General features: G+C 36.4%; 1 protein-coding gene across 13 annotated transcripts in view; it reads right to left on the reverse strand.

Annotated features, from left to right (window-relative positions):
* The window catches only part of RGS7 (regulator of G protein signaling 7), a 233,986-nt gene that overhangs the window by 119,390 nt on the left and 97,374 nt on the right, over positions 1-17,222 (reverse strand). The window lies entirely within an intron of this gene.

The following is a 17,222-nucleotide window of genomic DNA, read 5'->3' on the forward strand; positions in this document are numbered from 1 at the left end:
CTCTGTCTTAGTTGCAAGGGGAAAATCCAAAGTAACTCTACTATGGCCACCAAAAATGTTTCAAATATTTTGAATCAACACATTTTCAGGAAGTGGTTAACCAAAATACTGAAATATGTCTCTAATTCTGCTCAATTATAACATCTGCTGAGACCCACAGTAAACAAATTGTGATTCAAACTTGCTTAAGAAACTTAAAATCTATTTCTTTGTTCTTTCTAAGATCAGTATGCATGCAAAATTGAACTGGAAGGACAACCATCTAGAGGTATTTTACTTCAATCACAAAAAGAACTTCACTATGCAGTACTGTATATTTTTACCCTCAGTTGCATCTTTTCTATCCCAAACAGGTTAAATGAATATACAAAAATGAGACTGCAAATTTTCATATTGATCAGCAAGATGTTCTGAATGCCTCTCAAGCAGCTTCCTGTGTTACATGACCTGAAGCAGCCGTGCTCCTGAATGTATATCATCACAACTCTCACCATCTATAAGGAAGCAGCATTCAGGCTACTTTTACATGAAACATATTTACTTTATTGGAGGTATTAGAAATGTGATGATATCACCTCCCTTCATCAAAAAAAAAAAAAAAAATCTGCTTTGCTTATGGCACAATTTATGCCTTCACAAGGAAACCTATATGAATGCTTGTAACTGAAGCCATACACGCACTAAACAGAACTATCTAGCACTGTGCTCCCTCCTCCCTGTGCTCAGGGAAGCCCAGTGAGGATGGGTCTCTGGGGCATCAGACAGGGAGTGTCTTAGATGCCAATTAGGTGGCTATACTGAAAACAATGCAAGAAGAAAGAAAAGTGGGTATGTACAAACAAGTAGGACAATGGTCTATTAAAGGACATTCTGCTTGAAGGAATTGCTGTTTCCTTGGTTTCGATTGAGGCAGTCATCTGTCCAAGCCTAGTTACCCATGCTCGGCACAAGGGATATGGGTTGTTAGAGAATGATCACTTATAAGAAAAGCTGTTCAACAAAGGAAACAATGATAGTCAGTTTGTCCCAGAAGATGCGCCGCTTAAAGTGAGTGTCTCTCCTAAAGATATAAAACTTTGGACGCACACAGCAAAGAATTGGAGAAAATAGTTTATTTGCACAACTGTATGTGAAAGAACTCTAGCAATGTTACCTCCACTAGTACTATCCTGATGAAGACATTTCTTACTTTGTAGCTATGGAAGTGTTGACCAGAGAGGCCAAATGGATATCCTGCTGCCTCAAAGAGAAAGCAGCCAAGTCAATCATGAATATTCAAGAGGCTTAATTCCAAGTACCACTTATCAAGCTTAGGTTATACTAATATGCCTTAAACAATACTAGAAAGCCTGAAAGTGCTTTTCCTTTCCTTTTTTAACCCTTTTTTCCTTTTTTTTTTTTTTTGGCGCATTTAGAAGAGGAGCACTATATTAAAAATATTAAATAAATGTAATTTAAGAATGACAGGCAAATTTTCATGTAACTTCATATGGGCAAGACTTTTTCTTAATAACTTATTGAATTTTAGAGTGCTGTACTAGCTATTGCAAGTACTTCTTTAATAATGAATCAGTCTCAGTCTGTGTATTTATAAAAGCCACGTAAGATACAGGAAGCATACAGTTAAAGGTCACTGTTTAACATGCTGAATTCAGGCAACGCTTCTAAGCCTATCAGGCTTGTTCTTGATCTTATTTCATATGAAAACTCTTCATAGCATTTGCATTGATGGCTGGGCGTAAGATAAATGGCTTTTGGGTTTGGTGCACTTTTTATCAACCTCAGCATTCCGCTTGGTTTTAGTCTATCACACTTTATCATATGTCTTTCTTAAAGGAATGGGATTTTAAGAGGCTTGTTAGGTAGTGTTCTTTTAAACAGTAGCTTGAAAGCATTTAAAAGTAAATTTGCCCATTTGGGTTACAAAGCATGAAACAATGGTATTTATTACAGCCTATACATATGATATATTTTTTTGCTGACTGCCATTATCTGATAGGACAACTTAAAAAACATTTTTCTTAAATAATGCTTACCGGTTCTTCTAGAGTTAACATGTGTTGCAAATGAATAGACATATTATATAGCACTCATTTAAAGTTCTGCTCTCCCATAACTCATTTTCTTCTTAGAAATGTAGTACTTTGGTGTTAATAGGGACTGTCTTAAACATTTCAGCTAAGGACTGCTTGCATCTGCCTTGTGTAACTAATTCTTTATCCTTCTCTCTATGCAGATTGTAGTTTCATTAAGCACAATAAGACTCTTTAAAGGTTTTGGTATTGCAAGATAGCATGCTTCCTAGGTAACAATGTCCTTGAACTATATATTACCTCACACTAACACGTTTTCTTGTTTCTCACTGCTTAACTATATCACTCATTTACATTTCTGGGTTTCTTCTCTTAAGTAGCATTTTTTTTGGTAGTAATTTTGACATACTTTGTTTCAAAACACAGTCTGTGTTAACGAAATAAAACTGACTAGTTTGCATCCACTAGTATTCATTTTCCATACTGACTTTTTCATATGCTGATGTCAAATAATTCCCCAATGCATAAAATGTGATTCTACTTTCTGCTAAAGTAACTGTCAGTGCCCATTTTGGCAGGTTTTTCTTTTTGTGGTATTACTTAAGCAGGTAAGGAGGAATATAAACTGAACACTTGAGCAATTTAAAGAGCTTAACCTCAGGCTGTCTCGCTCTTTTTGTTGTGCTATAGCTATATATTATCCTAATTATATCCAAGATACTAATATCACAAGAAAGAGCATGTATGTAACACTGTTCCCTTTTTCTTGTACTTTTAATTCTTACCACATCCTTTCCATTTTGCAAAATGCTAAATACACTCAATCTGTTGTATTATACAGAAATTTGTTTAAAGAAAAAAAAAAAAAAAGCTTATTTTGCAGTTATGGATTGTTATTTTAAAGGCCAATTTGTGCCCATCAATGTGAGGCTTGACACTGTTAATAAACACCTTCAGCTGGAAATTGTTGAGAAGAACCTTGCAGATAGAGAGAAAATAGCTTTGTAAATCCAAGGTGAAACCCCAGATCCTAGAGGGTGCACCCACATGTTGTTAGATTTCAGACACAATTAACAAAGCCTCTAACACAGCCACAGAGGGAGTCTGTCTTTGATACAAGGGCACACAGTGCAGGACTGGATGAGAGCCGTTTGGGAATCTCAAACTCTGCAGTCCAGTAGGTTGCAGCTCCACTAGGTACCCACTTGCTGACCCTCAGCGCTTGGCAGTGGCAGGAGAAGGCACAGGACTCCCATCACCTCGAGTGCAGCAGCAGAGGACCCAACTAAATGATGGGGAGTGGGGGGGGTCGCTTTTTTTGCTTGTTTTTCTCTGATGTAATAGGGTGCTGTCTCATTTGTAGTCAATTAATAGTTTCAGACTGTTTACTCATAATCATAAAATCTAGATTTGTTTTTAATAGCTGCTGAGACATATTTCCTATGGAAATACTGAGGTATATATGTAGTGCAGTGATTTAGTTAGATTCCAAGTAAAAAAAAAATCATTATTTTAGATTATGTCAGCAAGAACAACATTTTCCTTCTCAAAATAATGGAAAGGATAGTTCCAACTGACGCAAATCTTTATTAGACTGAGACAAAGGGCTATTATCTCCTTTTTATTTGACAGACATGCTGACTAAAGAAGGCTTTCCATTGACTGAAGACATCTACTGCAAATATTACAACTAATAAATCCCATTTTAATTTTCGCTACATATTCTGCCTGTTTATATGCTTACTGTAAGTTACGCAAAACTTAAGAATTTATGATTGTGATCTGTACAGTCTCCCTTCTTCTTTCTGTTTAATATTTTTTTATAAATTATGTCTTGATTGGATAGCTCACAATGAAAAAAGGCATTTCAGTTCAGTGATTCCCTTGCTAAATTGCAAATGACATTACAATTTTTAAAACAAATCATTATCTGTAGCTATACCTCGTGACTCATACAGAATATTGTAAATTATCATTCATGAAATGATATTTTATTTACTCCTCTTATTCCTAGCCTTCTACATCTCTCACTACATCTACCCACACATCAGGAGTCAATTTTTGAGTACAGAGACTACAGACAGTTTCTATCTTGACCAGTAATAAACTGAGCACAGAAATTCAGCAAAGATTGATGCCTAAGTTTGATGGTGTGGACTAAACAGGCAGGCTCTAGAGATGTGCCAGAATAACATTCCACAAACACTGTATTATAGATTTGACCTTATCTTTTATAAAAAAAGGACCCAAGAATATTAAACTGAGGCTACTTCTCAGAAGAACAATTATGATTTGATACAGAATAGATGTATTATATACAGGACTAAATTGTTATTTCCCTCTCTCACTTCAATAACTTTTTTCTTTCTGTTCTGCTTTACATAAATAAAATTGGAAGAAAATTTCTGCTTTCAAACTTTTCAGCTATTAAGCAGTGACTTTCCAGCAGAAATTAATTAGAATGTCGTCTTTTAAAACACAAGTATAAATGTAAATGGATAAAGTATACATGTGGTGGATTCTTTTACAAAGCAATTTAAGACAGGTCACTCTTACCATCTAGTTAAGATTACCACAGAGAATTAAGACAATGTCTTGACACACACCTCATCCTGGATAGACTTAATTCAAATAGCCTAATTTAGAACATCAAAGCCCTTCAAAACTCACATTGCTGAGGAGTTAAGACATACTTTCCCTACAAAATGCTGCTTCTTCCACAAGAGCTCATCACTCATTCCACATGAAATAACTTATGTTCTTTGAGGAAGGTCCTATTTTCTGTTCCCAAATAATCCAAATGGATGCTCTTTCCAAAAACATGTAATGGCTTCAATAAAAAAAGCTAATATGGAGCCTTTAAACTAGTGCCTGGAAATGTTTTTCTTTCTCTCAGTAAAAAGCTTTACTTCAGCTTCTATCTTCCCAAGTCACTCACTGTTCAGGAGTCTGTTGCAGTTCTACCCTGTAAAGGGATGCTCACAAGTCTTTCCCTTTCGTAAGATGTAGGTGGTCCTCTGTTTCTCAGTTAGAATTTTCTAGTAAGCATGCTAGCTTGAATTTATTACTCTATCAATTTATCTTGGCTCTACTAAAATGCATTTTCAAAAGGTATTTGATGTTCACTTTATTCTTAGTTTTAGTATTTCTCTAAAATTGTTGTAACTCTAGCCTGCTATAATAACAAGTGTTTTGTAGCTCATCGACTGCCTTATAAATTTTTCTTCTGCCTCATATACAATCCATTTTAATATAGCTGTCTCTGTATAAAGTTCTTCAGGTGCTTTTTTAAAATTTTTCATAGAATCATTAATGATTAGAAATAACAGGCTTAAGCATCATCAAAAAAAGTGTAGTTCTATCAGACTAAATCCAAAATCAACCGGGTGACTGGTTGGATTAAACATGGCACACCAACTCTCGTAATAAAAGGAGGGTTTTGCTAATTGTGACTAACTTAGAGAACTCATTTAACCCATTGCAGAGGTAATTTATAAACAGTGTCCTAAATCTCAGCTATGTCACATGAAATTAACCACTATGCTAGACAATCTAACTCCTGTATATATTACTTTTGTTTTAGTCTGACAGGGCCCAGGACAACCACTGCTAAGTGGTACCTGCTCAGTAGTTCAACAGGACACCACTGCTTGCAGATGGAGAAAAGAGCTATGACCAAAACATGGAAAAAGATGTACATCCTTGTTTTGGTTTGCTTTGGGTTTTTTTTCTCATTTTAAACATGAGGAAATGTATTTTTAAGACCTAGAGAAGAAAAAGTTAGACAAGCTGCATTCTCCTATTTACTTCCAGCAATGGTCCTAGAAGACTGAATTCCTACTATGACTGATTTTCCACTCATTCTCTGGAACAACAGACTCAGTTACTGGCCCTTAAATGGTCCAGACTTTGGGGACACATTGCCTGCCGGAAGCTTCCATGTAAGCATGACACAAAATCAAGATTAGCCTCCCAGATACTGCTTGAACAACACGATGTTCTTTGTAACACAACCATACTTGCTACATACTTCCAGTCCAGACCAACCAAGCAGCTGGGGTCCATCCACAAATGCTGACCATTGTAACTATATATTTGGGCTTGTCATTTTAGAACTCATGATAATTTTTTTAGAGTATATATCAACATTCTAAAAAGACGTATGTAATGTGGAAGGCCTAAGTATTTCTGTAAAACCATATTTGACCCCAGGCACAAAACCAAAAGAGATGAGTCACTCCACCTCCACCTTTCATTAACACAGAATTCTCATTTGTTCTACTGAATTAATCCCTTTATAAGTATGAAAGGACTTAATAAAATTGTTTAAGAACACTCACTTCTAGAATTCAGATAGTAGGAACACAAAAATACTACTATTCAGAAAACAAGCGAGTAGAGAACTTTTTTTTCTCTGAAGTGTACGGAAGCGATGGGAATTCAACTTGAAATGATTGTTGATGAAAGCAATTAGAAAAATTAGGAGAGAGTAGAGGGGTGAGAAGAAAAGCAGAAGGTGGAATTTATGTATACAAACAATTTGTGGGCAGGTTTATCACAGTGCCTTTTCTCTATTCAGAAAATGCTCCCTGTTCTAGGAATAAAAGTAGTTTGAGGCAACAGGTGTGCGTCTTGCTAAATTCTTATTTTGTTTAAGAACTGCAAGCCTTTCCTTCCATAGTAAGTAAGTTCAAAATTTGCAAGAAAAAACACAGAGTCTACAGTAGTCTGTAGGTCGATAAAGTACTTCCACATTTTAGCTGTCTCACAGTTGATTACAAAAGCTTAAAGGGCAAAAATTTTGGCATCAGACAATCACATGGGATGCTGATATCCAGGAGACCCTCATATGCACATACTAACCTGGTATTTGTCTCAGAAAAGAAAGAAAAAAACAATCTAATCATTGGCCACCCTCTCAATATTTTTCACAAGCTTCTTACATTTTCACAGCCTAAGTCAGAAGTGTAGCGGTATTAAATGGCTAACTCCTAAGTAGTTTGTGGCAATGCAATGCATAAAAGGAGATAGCTACATTGAGATTCAAATGGGTGTATTGAAATAACTGAAATGCATATACCTTGCTGGTATAGTTTGTATATCAAAACTACATCTATAGCTGTTGTAGTACAAAAGTTTACAGACTCTTCTGTAGGTCCATAAATATATATATATATATATATTCTGTTTTAAGAATAGCTTTTTTATTTTCAAAGCACTTTGTCAAAATCCTCCAAAATGTAAATATTTCAGGAAAGGCTGTGGTTGAATTGTCTGCTGCAAATATCCCATGTCTGGGTTTCTCCAGTATACAAAGAAACCAAATTCTTGACAACAACTCAAAACCTTCATAGGCATTACATTATTCCAACAAGAAACACTCATCAAATACCCATCAAACCCACATGCCTGCTCCTACATTCAAGCACTAACTTACCTTATAATAAAAAATATTACCTTACACAGTGTGTGTATGGGAAGGTGAGGCTCAAGGGAATGGCAGGAAGATGCGCCAGGGGAGGTTTAGTTCCTATATTAGGAAAAGGTTCTTAACTCAGAGGGTGGCGTAGCAGGGAGGTAGGCATGGCACTAAGCCTAATAATATTCAAGAAGCATTTGGACAATGCACTCAGACACATGGTGTAAATTTTGGACTTGTCCTATGCACGGATAGGAGTTGGACTCAATGATCCTTGTGGGTCCCTTCCAGCTCAGGTCATTCTGTGTGATTCTGTGATTCTGTAGTTCAATACTAATTTCCTTTTCCTCTTCTTTTTCTTTCCTTTTTAATATTCTCAGTGCTTTCTTATAAGCTTGACTCCACTACACAAGTCTTGACAATGTCTATGTCTGCTTTCTGCCAATAAGGGAGGACCTTGTAAGTAATTTCTTTGTGCCATCTACATGCAGTCCTGGGTTTCTGCTCTGTTCCTTAGACACCAGACTCACTGGCCTGCATCTTCTGACTTCCTGCCCCCTGCTGCAACAGTTCTGCCCATTTTCCACTGTGGTCTGCACCCTTGCCTCCACGGTGCAGTGCAGGGAAGCAGCAGTGCTCTTCCCTATCAGGAGAAAGAAGTAAACCAAGAGCATCTCCACTGAGATCTTCCATTCCTATGGCAAAAAGAGGAGGATGCTGTGTGGGAAGCAAAAGAGCAAGGTGCACAGCAGGAACACTGGTCTTTGTGCCTTCAAAGCTGACAGTGTACTTTGGCCTTGGTGACTGCTGAGTCTGTGTGGTTGGGATCATGGAAAACACAGTAACTCCTGCTGGCTTATATGCTTGTTTTCTAACATTGAGGCTCTCTCCCCAGCTGCACAGACCAGAAAGCAAATTTTTAAACAATAAACTCGATTTCTGACCTTTATTGTGAAGCTCAGGAGCACCCTGTAATAGGCTCTGTCAAATGCATGCAGTGATGTAACACTTGTCACACATTTGAGCACTCTTACTCCCCATTAAGAAATTGTTCTTGATTCTATTATTCCATTTTAAATTATTTTGATAATTTGTGAAAATGAACTGGTATCTGTGGTCCATTTATTTGCACCGTGATGGATTGCTCATCACAGTAAGTTACATGGAACTACCTTTCCTTCTTGTGTGGGTGACTTAATATATCTCACTTGTGGGTGATTTAATATATCTTTCTTTTGTCAGGAACATAGCTGGCAGGAAATAACAGTAGAACTTCCTCAGGACTTTTTCAATGTCAAAGGGGTGGGCTCTTTAGAAAAACTATTTCTTGTGGCTAAAATTGTTTAAGTCTTAAGCAACCCCTTTTCAATGTTTTCCATTTTTCCATTCCAAGAAAGTTCCCATTTTAAAGTATGGATTTAAAAAAAAAAAAAATAAATAAAACCTGACAGGTTTGGCTTATAGAAAGCTGAGACTTTAGCTTCTTCTCCTAAGTCAGGAGGAAAATGTTTTTAGTATTTCAAATTCTTGTGTTGTAGGATGTCTTGTTAGCTCTAGAAAAAGCAAGGATCCTTAATAACTTCTTTGTCATTTTTCAGATAGCTAGCTTCCAGCATGCAGTAATAACCAAGAAATGAAAACTCAGAACCCGCTATTCTACTTCTCTTACTATCCTTCCCAAACAGAAATTCATTCATCTAGATATACTACGCAGATAAAATGGACCGCTCAGTCTGTGTACAGCCCAGCACCAATGCAAAACCAGTCAGCCGACAACTTCAGCAGCACAGGAACACAAATAATTTCAATTATTAGAATTTATTCCTAGCTGTCCTTTTGCAAAGACAAGTCTGTTGCCTTCTGATGCAACCGCAATGACAAAGACTTTTTTGTCATAGCTGGAACCAACAGAGTTAGGAGCTAAATCACAAGTCATCTTGTAAACCCTGCTAACCTGATTTCTTGCTAAAGGGGCACATTCCCAAGGAACAATTTTTAATTGCTTGATTATTTTAAGTGCTAGACAACTATATTTATCTGGCTGTAAGACTGGCAGATTAAAATCTGTAAATACATTAACACTTCCTCTTTGCATGAAGTTTCTTTAAATATTTCAAATCAGTTTTAAACAGTAAAGACAATAAAATACAATTTCCTGTACTAAAATGGTAAAACTGAAGCAGAAAGAAATTATGTTGCTTGAAAAGTCATGAAATAAGTCAATGTTAAACGTCATTTGAGAGGAATAGGGGAATACTATTCTAGATGCATTTGTACCATCTTAAAAAGAAAAGCAAATTTATATGTTTACACTGTACTATACATAGCAGGATACATCTAAATAATATATTATTTGAATCTGTAGTTGTTACTTACCATGTCTATGTTGCCTCCTATACGCAAATAATAAATAACCACCAGTCAACCAAAAACATGCAACCAGACAACAGCATAAAATTCCACATAAATTAACAAGCTAGATATTATTCAACATGTACTCAACAACCTGGTTGTATTAATATCTGTTGTCTCTATAAAACAATTACAGTACCTGTGTAACTATTAACAGTCAATAAGGACTTAATGCTGGGCCTTTATATGTCTTCAGCTATACACTTCCTCTCCTCATTCTTAACATGAGCAGCAAATATCCCTCCTGAGATTACCGACAACAAACACAGCAGCAGCATAACTGGTGTTATGGCAGAAAAAAATGGCAAACCACCTGAAGTGAAACTGTGATAGGTTACAGAATTCCTGCTAATTTCAGGTTGATGTGAGGCTGATTCAGGACTTCCTTTTTGCCCCACATATTCCATGAATGTTACATGTCCAGTGTCCAGAGATAGGTGTCAAGGGTGAAAAAGTAGGTAAACTTTTGGCCATAGTGAAGGCAGTAGGTTTTCCGTACTCCTCTTAGAAGTATTCAAGGTACGTTATTGCTCCACTGAAAGCACTGGCAAAATCTTTCATGAGGCTAAGAAGAAAAAGGTGTAGGAAAGGGAGGGCAATATTTCCATGATAAAAAAAACACAGTAGATAAAATTAGGAATAAATTTGTATGTATGATCAACAAGCTCATGAGCTATTTCTCTGGAAACACGCTGAGTTGTAAGGCCTTACACAGCATTTAGGAAACAGAGGATCATCTAATTCGAACTGTGCACTTAATGTGTATGAACAACAAATAAGATGAATTTTTCCAGCAATCTCCCATCTCACAACAAGAGAAAAATTATTAAGACTTTTTTGCCCATCCATGCATGACTTCTAGACCTATTTCTTTTGTAAATGTCTGTGGAAATTAGCTTTTCATATCTACTGATTTTAAGGAAGCTGACATTTATGATAACTATTTTGCACAGAGATTACTTTAGAAGACGTTTCAACAGGTTTTCAGTATATTTCGGTTCCCTAGAACAATTTTGCAAAATTGCCTCAGACTTTCTTCACTGTATTTTTCTCTTTTAAATAATGCTCCTAATGGCAATCATCACTGAACTGAAAGGTAAACATATCAATACAATTTTTTGTTGTTGTTTGGTTACAAGGAAGCAATAACTTTTAAATGAAAATTTGTTGTTCTGTTAAAAATAGCCAATGAAAATACTTTCACATTTTGAAAAGCTTTTAATTCTGACAGTGATTTATTAAAGGTTTGATATTAACACATACCTTAAAATGAAAACAGAGAGCATAATTATCTTGGAGCATTAAAGTAATTGCAAACAGTTCTTAATTTCATTCATTCACTTTTCATTACAAGCGAACAGGAACATTCAGCTCTTATCTGATCTCAGGCCATCACAATTTGCCACATGGCCATTCTTGGCTTCACAACTGCAATGTTATCAACTAGGCCGATTTTCCATAAATAGAGAAGTTCTGCTGAGTTTTAAACAGCTTAAGAGTACCTTTCTCTGGCCATAGATACTACCTTTATGATGCAGCCAATACAGACAGGCAAACAGAAACAAGAGCTGAAGATATGGAGACAGCACTCAAGTATCCACTTTGGTTTTCTTAAATGGTAAAGCATACAAAGCACCACTCATTAATCAGTTAATTATCTTACTACTTTGAAGTGATTGTATGTCCAGTCTTATGGTGCCACTTAGTCAATCTTTTTACCCATGACTAAAAATCATGAACATGATATCAATAAATAAGACAACCAGCATTAAAATATCCACTCCTTCCAAAAGACCACAAACATTTGAATGCAAATTAGTCACTCTGACAGAGTGATGAATGTAAATGACACACAAGAGCGACTAGTGTCTCTTAACTTCAACTATTCATTTGGGGGTAGAGGATTATTAACTTTTTATTCTCAAAAGTTCTACTTTGAAAAGTGAAACTGTAAAGGTGGCAAATCCTTCCTCATTTGCCCTTGTGAATCAGCACAGGAGAGGGAATGAGCCAGCTTCTATCCATCATCTACTGATGGAGATCTTTCCATCAGAGACTGGAACTTTTCTTTTTCAGAGAAGGGTCTGCAGAGACCTTATAGCAGCCTTCCAGTATTTCAAGGGGGTGGGGAGGAGGCTGTAGGTAGGTTGGGAAGGGGCTCTTTATCATAGACTGCAGTGATAGAACAAAGGGTAAATTTTAAGCTGAAAAAGGGTAGATTTAGATTAGATATTAGGAAGAAATTTTATACTGTGAGGGTGGTGAGGCACTGGAACAGGTTGCTCAGAGAAGTCTTGGAGGCCTCATCCCTGGAGGTGTTCCAGTCCAGGTTGGATGAGGCTTTGAGCAACCTGGTCTAGTTCTAGGAGTCCATGGCCATGGCAGGGGGGTTGGAACTAGATGATCGTTAAGGTCCCTTCCAATCCAAACCATTCTGTGATTCTATGAATTTCATCAAGGCAGCAAACTTGCCATTTTAATACTGAAGGCTCTGACTGCAAATAACAAGAGGCTGATTTGGCAAATGAAACCAGCAATGATTTTTCTATTAAATTATACCTACAAGAGAATGCAAGAAAAGGGGGAATGAAGGAAGGGAGAAAACAAGAAAGTAGGAACCTGTCATCAACCCAGCACTGGAAGCAGCCAAAGGAGGGAGAAAAAGGTCCATAAAATTAGGGGCTTGGGAGATGAGAATCCAAGATTCTCCCACAGGGTTAATTTATTCTAGAAAAAAACAGAAATTCCAGAATCCTTGTATATTTACCTATAATGCAACATTACTTTGCTTCAAAGGTACCAGATGATTGAAATGTTATGCTTTTGTTTTTTTTCTGTCAAACCATGTAGCAGAGCCTTCTCTTTTATCTTGTATTTCAGGTAGGTAATCTCCAGTGCTAAAGTGGATAAACCTGTCAACTCATTTCACATGCAGCACTGAACAGTCATCAGATGCTAACAGCTCATTACTCAGCTAGGCAAGATCAAAACTAATGACAGATGAAATGCTCTCTTTCTTGTTATTAGTCCCCTGAGTCATACAGTTCCCAGTGCACCACACTATTTTTTGCTGCTTGCCTCTCTATAGGGTGCAATACTGTTGTTGCAGGTAGCTCTTGTGACTCAAGCCTGTGATTTGTGGGTGAAAATGTGCTACTACCACCTTGCTTTCTTCTAGGGTCTCTCACTACATCTGACCAGGCTACTGAAGTTGCCAGTCTGCTTTTCAGCAGGATTTTTTTTATATTTAAATACAGAAGTTCTGCTATTTTCTAAGCATAGTACTAATGTTTAAATAAAGACTGATAATTAATGATTTTATGAATACATTTGCTAATCAAAGTGCAACATCTCGCTATCTTAACAATTTACCAGTTCAAAGAGAAACGAGCGCTTTCTGAGATCAGGGAAGAAGATGAATAAAAATGGCAAATGATGGCAATAACCTTTCTAAACAAATGGGAAAATGTCTATATGGAAAAGACTCAATATCAGCTTCACATCTAGGTATAAGAAAAACCTAAAGACTTTACAGGCATTATATTTTCCTGGGAAAGGTAAATGAATCTTTACACTTTCTTTGTAACTCAGAAGGAGATATTAAAAAGAAGAAAAAAACCCACAAACACCTTTCTACTGATCTCCTCCATTTTTGTTGGTTGAAGCTGTGACTACTTTCCAAAATTATTAAGCCATGCATAAGAAACAGCCAGTAACTACTAATATGAACATGCTTTCCTTGAATACTTTTTGTTCTGTGTCAGCATGTATTCTTTAATCGCTCTTACATTTCTTAAAGCTCTCCCAGCTCCTTCAATAAAAACTAATCATAGTCCCTCATTCATGTTTACATACCACTCAGTTGGCATATTCTCCACAGATTTTATTCATCACCAAGCATATACAAGTACTATATAAAGCCTTATAAAGCATCACACTGGTATTCTATAAGGACTATAAGACACCACTACATCACAACATCTGCCTTAGTGAAACATCCACATTATGATTTCCTTATGACGCTTTCTTCCAGCACTAATGCTGACCAGCCCACCCTACACAGACCCCTGAAGCAGTGACTTATCTGTAAACTCTGAATGCTCCTTTCTGCTTGAAAGTGAACAACAAAACTTTGGCATTTACTTGCTGCCTCTCCTTAGTAAAAATAAAAAAGATATTTCAGAGCTCCTTCTAATCCCTATGATTCATATGCCAGACTCCCTACATTCAACATTCCAAGCAATATTTTCATCCATTTCTAGGCCTAATGGTGAACCACATTCCACCAAAACGCCTTCTCTTTATTCCTAATGCTCTAGTCAGTGATAGTAAAGAATGTACATGACAATCTTCAGGCAATTACTATTGTCAACTGGCAAGATGTCTGTATCTTCTTCACTTGCCCAAAACATTTTAAAACCAGGGAGACAACAACAGAAAGCCCTTCTTTCATTCATCAAAATCCATAATCATATAAAAAGAGCATATTCTCCTGTCCATTTTTTTCCTTGAAGTCTTTGAAGTTTCAAGTCAAAGGCACAATATATATCTGATGAATAATATTATTATGACTTTGCCTTTAGAGTTCAGACTGCGGACATCCAGGGAGTCCTGCATTACTTCAGTCTAGTCGCCATCAACTACCATTAAACGTCTGCCTTTTGAAAACTGAGTGCTCATGACTCTGGTCATCAGCATTAATCATAGAAAGTGATATAGATACATAGACACGGATAACTCAAATTTTGGCAATAAACAGTCAAATTTCCCAAGAACAACGTGGGAGACCACTTCAGTGTCATCTCAAAGTTCATCATGCCCAGATGTGTAAAAATGCTTAAAGCTAATGAGAAAACTGATTCAGTGCATCTTTCAAGAAACTTCCAGTTCACCTGACATATAATCCGTTCAGTTCAAAGGTGGTTCAGGCTTTGCTAGAGGATACCCATTTGGAACAATGCAATTTTTAAAACAAAACCTCTAGTGTGGTTCTCACACTCACGTTTATGATGTGACTGGTCTGAATGGCCATAAGCAGACTATATTGTTCATTATAAAAATAGATTACTTCATTCTCAAAGACAGGAATTTGTTACATAAACAATGATGGTTTACACCATAGCATTGCTTATGTGCTTAAGGAGTCGAACTAAAGAATACTACCATTTTCAGCAGACTTTCCATTAACAGTGACCAATGTAGGATCTAAACTATTATCTAGCAAATCTGGTTTCAGCCATTAGTGTACCAGGGTACATAAGCATATCAGTCTGTTTTCTGCAAAGCTAGCCATGCAAATTCATCTATTTATTGCATCCAGAGCCTACTTGCAAGTAAGATTGTGGGTGACTCAGCTTGAGGTGAACCATCACTACACAGACCATCTGCTACAGCACATTGTGCACTCTCCCTGTTCAGAGACCTAATTGTACTTACCCTCAGAAGTACTAGCTGAATGAGGTAATTCAGCAAGACACTGTAAAGGCTAGGGTCTTTTACAAAAACCATTTTTTGGCTGAAATTGTAATCGGCAAACAGTATACTGTTACAAGGGCCCCAGAAGGCAGTGGACTGGTGTCAGGATGAGTTAATACAGAATTACACTGAAAAAAAACCACATGTGGTCATTCTTTGGGAAAAAAATCTACAAAAAAAAAAAAAAAAAGGCTGGGCACACACACATAAATATCTGTTCTGCAGCAATGAATAACACAAATCTTTTGCTTCTCCCCACAAACAAACAATTGCAAAGTTCCAGGTTTTTGGTGACATAACCATGGACAGATAGCTGCCTATAATTTTTATGCACAGATACACATATATAGAAATACATATTTTTTAAAACTGGAGAGCATCTGTTCTTGATATGATCATACAGATGCTTTTGTGAGTAATAACAGTACCATAAGCTATCAAGCACTGCTTTCCAGGAAATGTGTGTATATTTACATTTTTCACAATCATCATCATGATACTTAGACAATAATACTCTCATGTTTCCTAGCAATCAATAGTTTTGAGTTCAAGGTGAGATTCATTTGCTACATATACACACACTCCTAGCACATTAAAGGAAACCCACTACTCCCAGCAAGAAGGTTTAAAGAGTCCATATTTTATCCAGGATAGAGAAGTGACAGAAAAGTAGATTAATTGCACTAAAATAACAGTTGTGCTGTTCTGATGGCTTTTTTCAGTCACGTGCAGCAAAAAACACTGCCCTGGTATGTGAGGGAGAAAATCTGCAAAGGTAAAAAATGGACTCTCCTATTCTTTTTCTTTTCCTTCGCAGCTGATAAAAGTTAATGCCTCGGGTTATATACAGAAGTTGTTGTATCACTGATTACTGTGTACTAGAGTACATATATTCTAACACAACTTTAAGAAGTATAATGCCTATTCCAGTAAAAAAAAAAAAAAGTCTGGAAATAATGTCTCCAGATATACAAGTAACCATAGCATGTCTAATTTGAAAACCGAAGCACATACAGTAAGGTAGAAAATAACAGTTAATACGGATCATTTAATAGGATGCCAAGCTGTATTTATGGGAAATAGAGGTCCATTCTCCAGAGGCTAGTTTTTGTACTAGTAGTTTCTAAAACCATGAAGATATTTTTTATACTCTTTCCTCTCTTGTGCTAGACTTATTCAGTAGAAAAAACATTCCAAAGGTTGAAAATTAAGGTATCGAATTCTTCTCACTGTTCTGGGCAGTACAAACTTCTGCAAATACTTTCTATGTAAGGAGTACTCTTTTCTTTACAAAAATTGCAACTGTTTACGGAGCTGACCTGAATATGGGAAAAGTAGGTTCAAAACCAGCATCTATTTCAGAGGAATTCTGTACTCACTGGTAGCCAAGAAAAGATAGATATAGAAATATTTAAGTACATAAATTTATATAAAAGTAGGTAAATATAAATAAATGTATTACACTAGTTAAATAATAAATTTATTTATGGACATATGACAATACTGACTTGGACTAGCCTTACAAAGTTTACAGCTATTTTGCAAATCACCATAGACATCTCAGTCTTAACTTCTTGAGCACAGACAACCAGCTACAAAAGCATACCATAAATGTTGCAATAAATGTCTACAGCCATAATTCAGAATGAGTTGCAGAGTGTAGTTGCGATTTTCCTTTTGTGCTGCTGCTATGGCAGTTCTTACCTTCATGTACTGGTCTATATACTAGTAAATTCATTATACTTGCCACAATAACATCCTAAAAACCAGGCCTGAAATGCAGAAACTCTGCAAGAAAAAGATTGCCATCTTCAGATAATTGACTTTCTGTAATAAATTAAGAATTGTCTTCACTTAATTTACAGGATAAAAACATCTCTGTC

The sequence above is a fragment of the Cuculus canorus genome, chromosome 3, assembly GCF_017976375.1.
Source record: "Cuculus canorus isolate bCucCan1 chromosome 3, bCucCan1.pri, whole genome shotgun sequence".
Taxonomy (NCBI): Eukaryota; Metazoa; Chordata; class Aves; order Cuculiformes; family Cuculidae; genus Cuculus; species Cuculus canorus.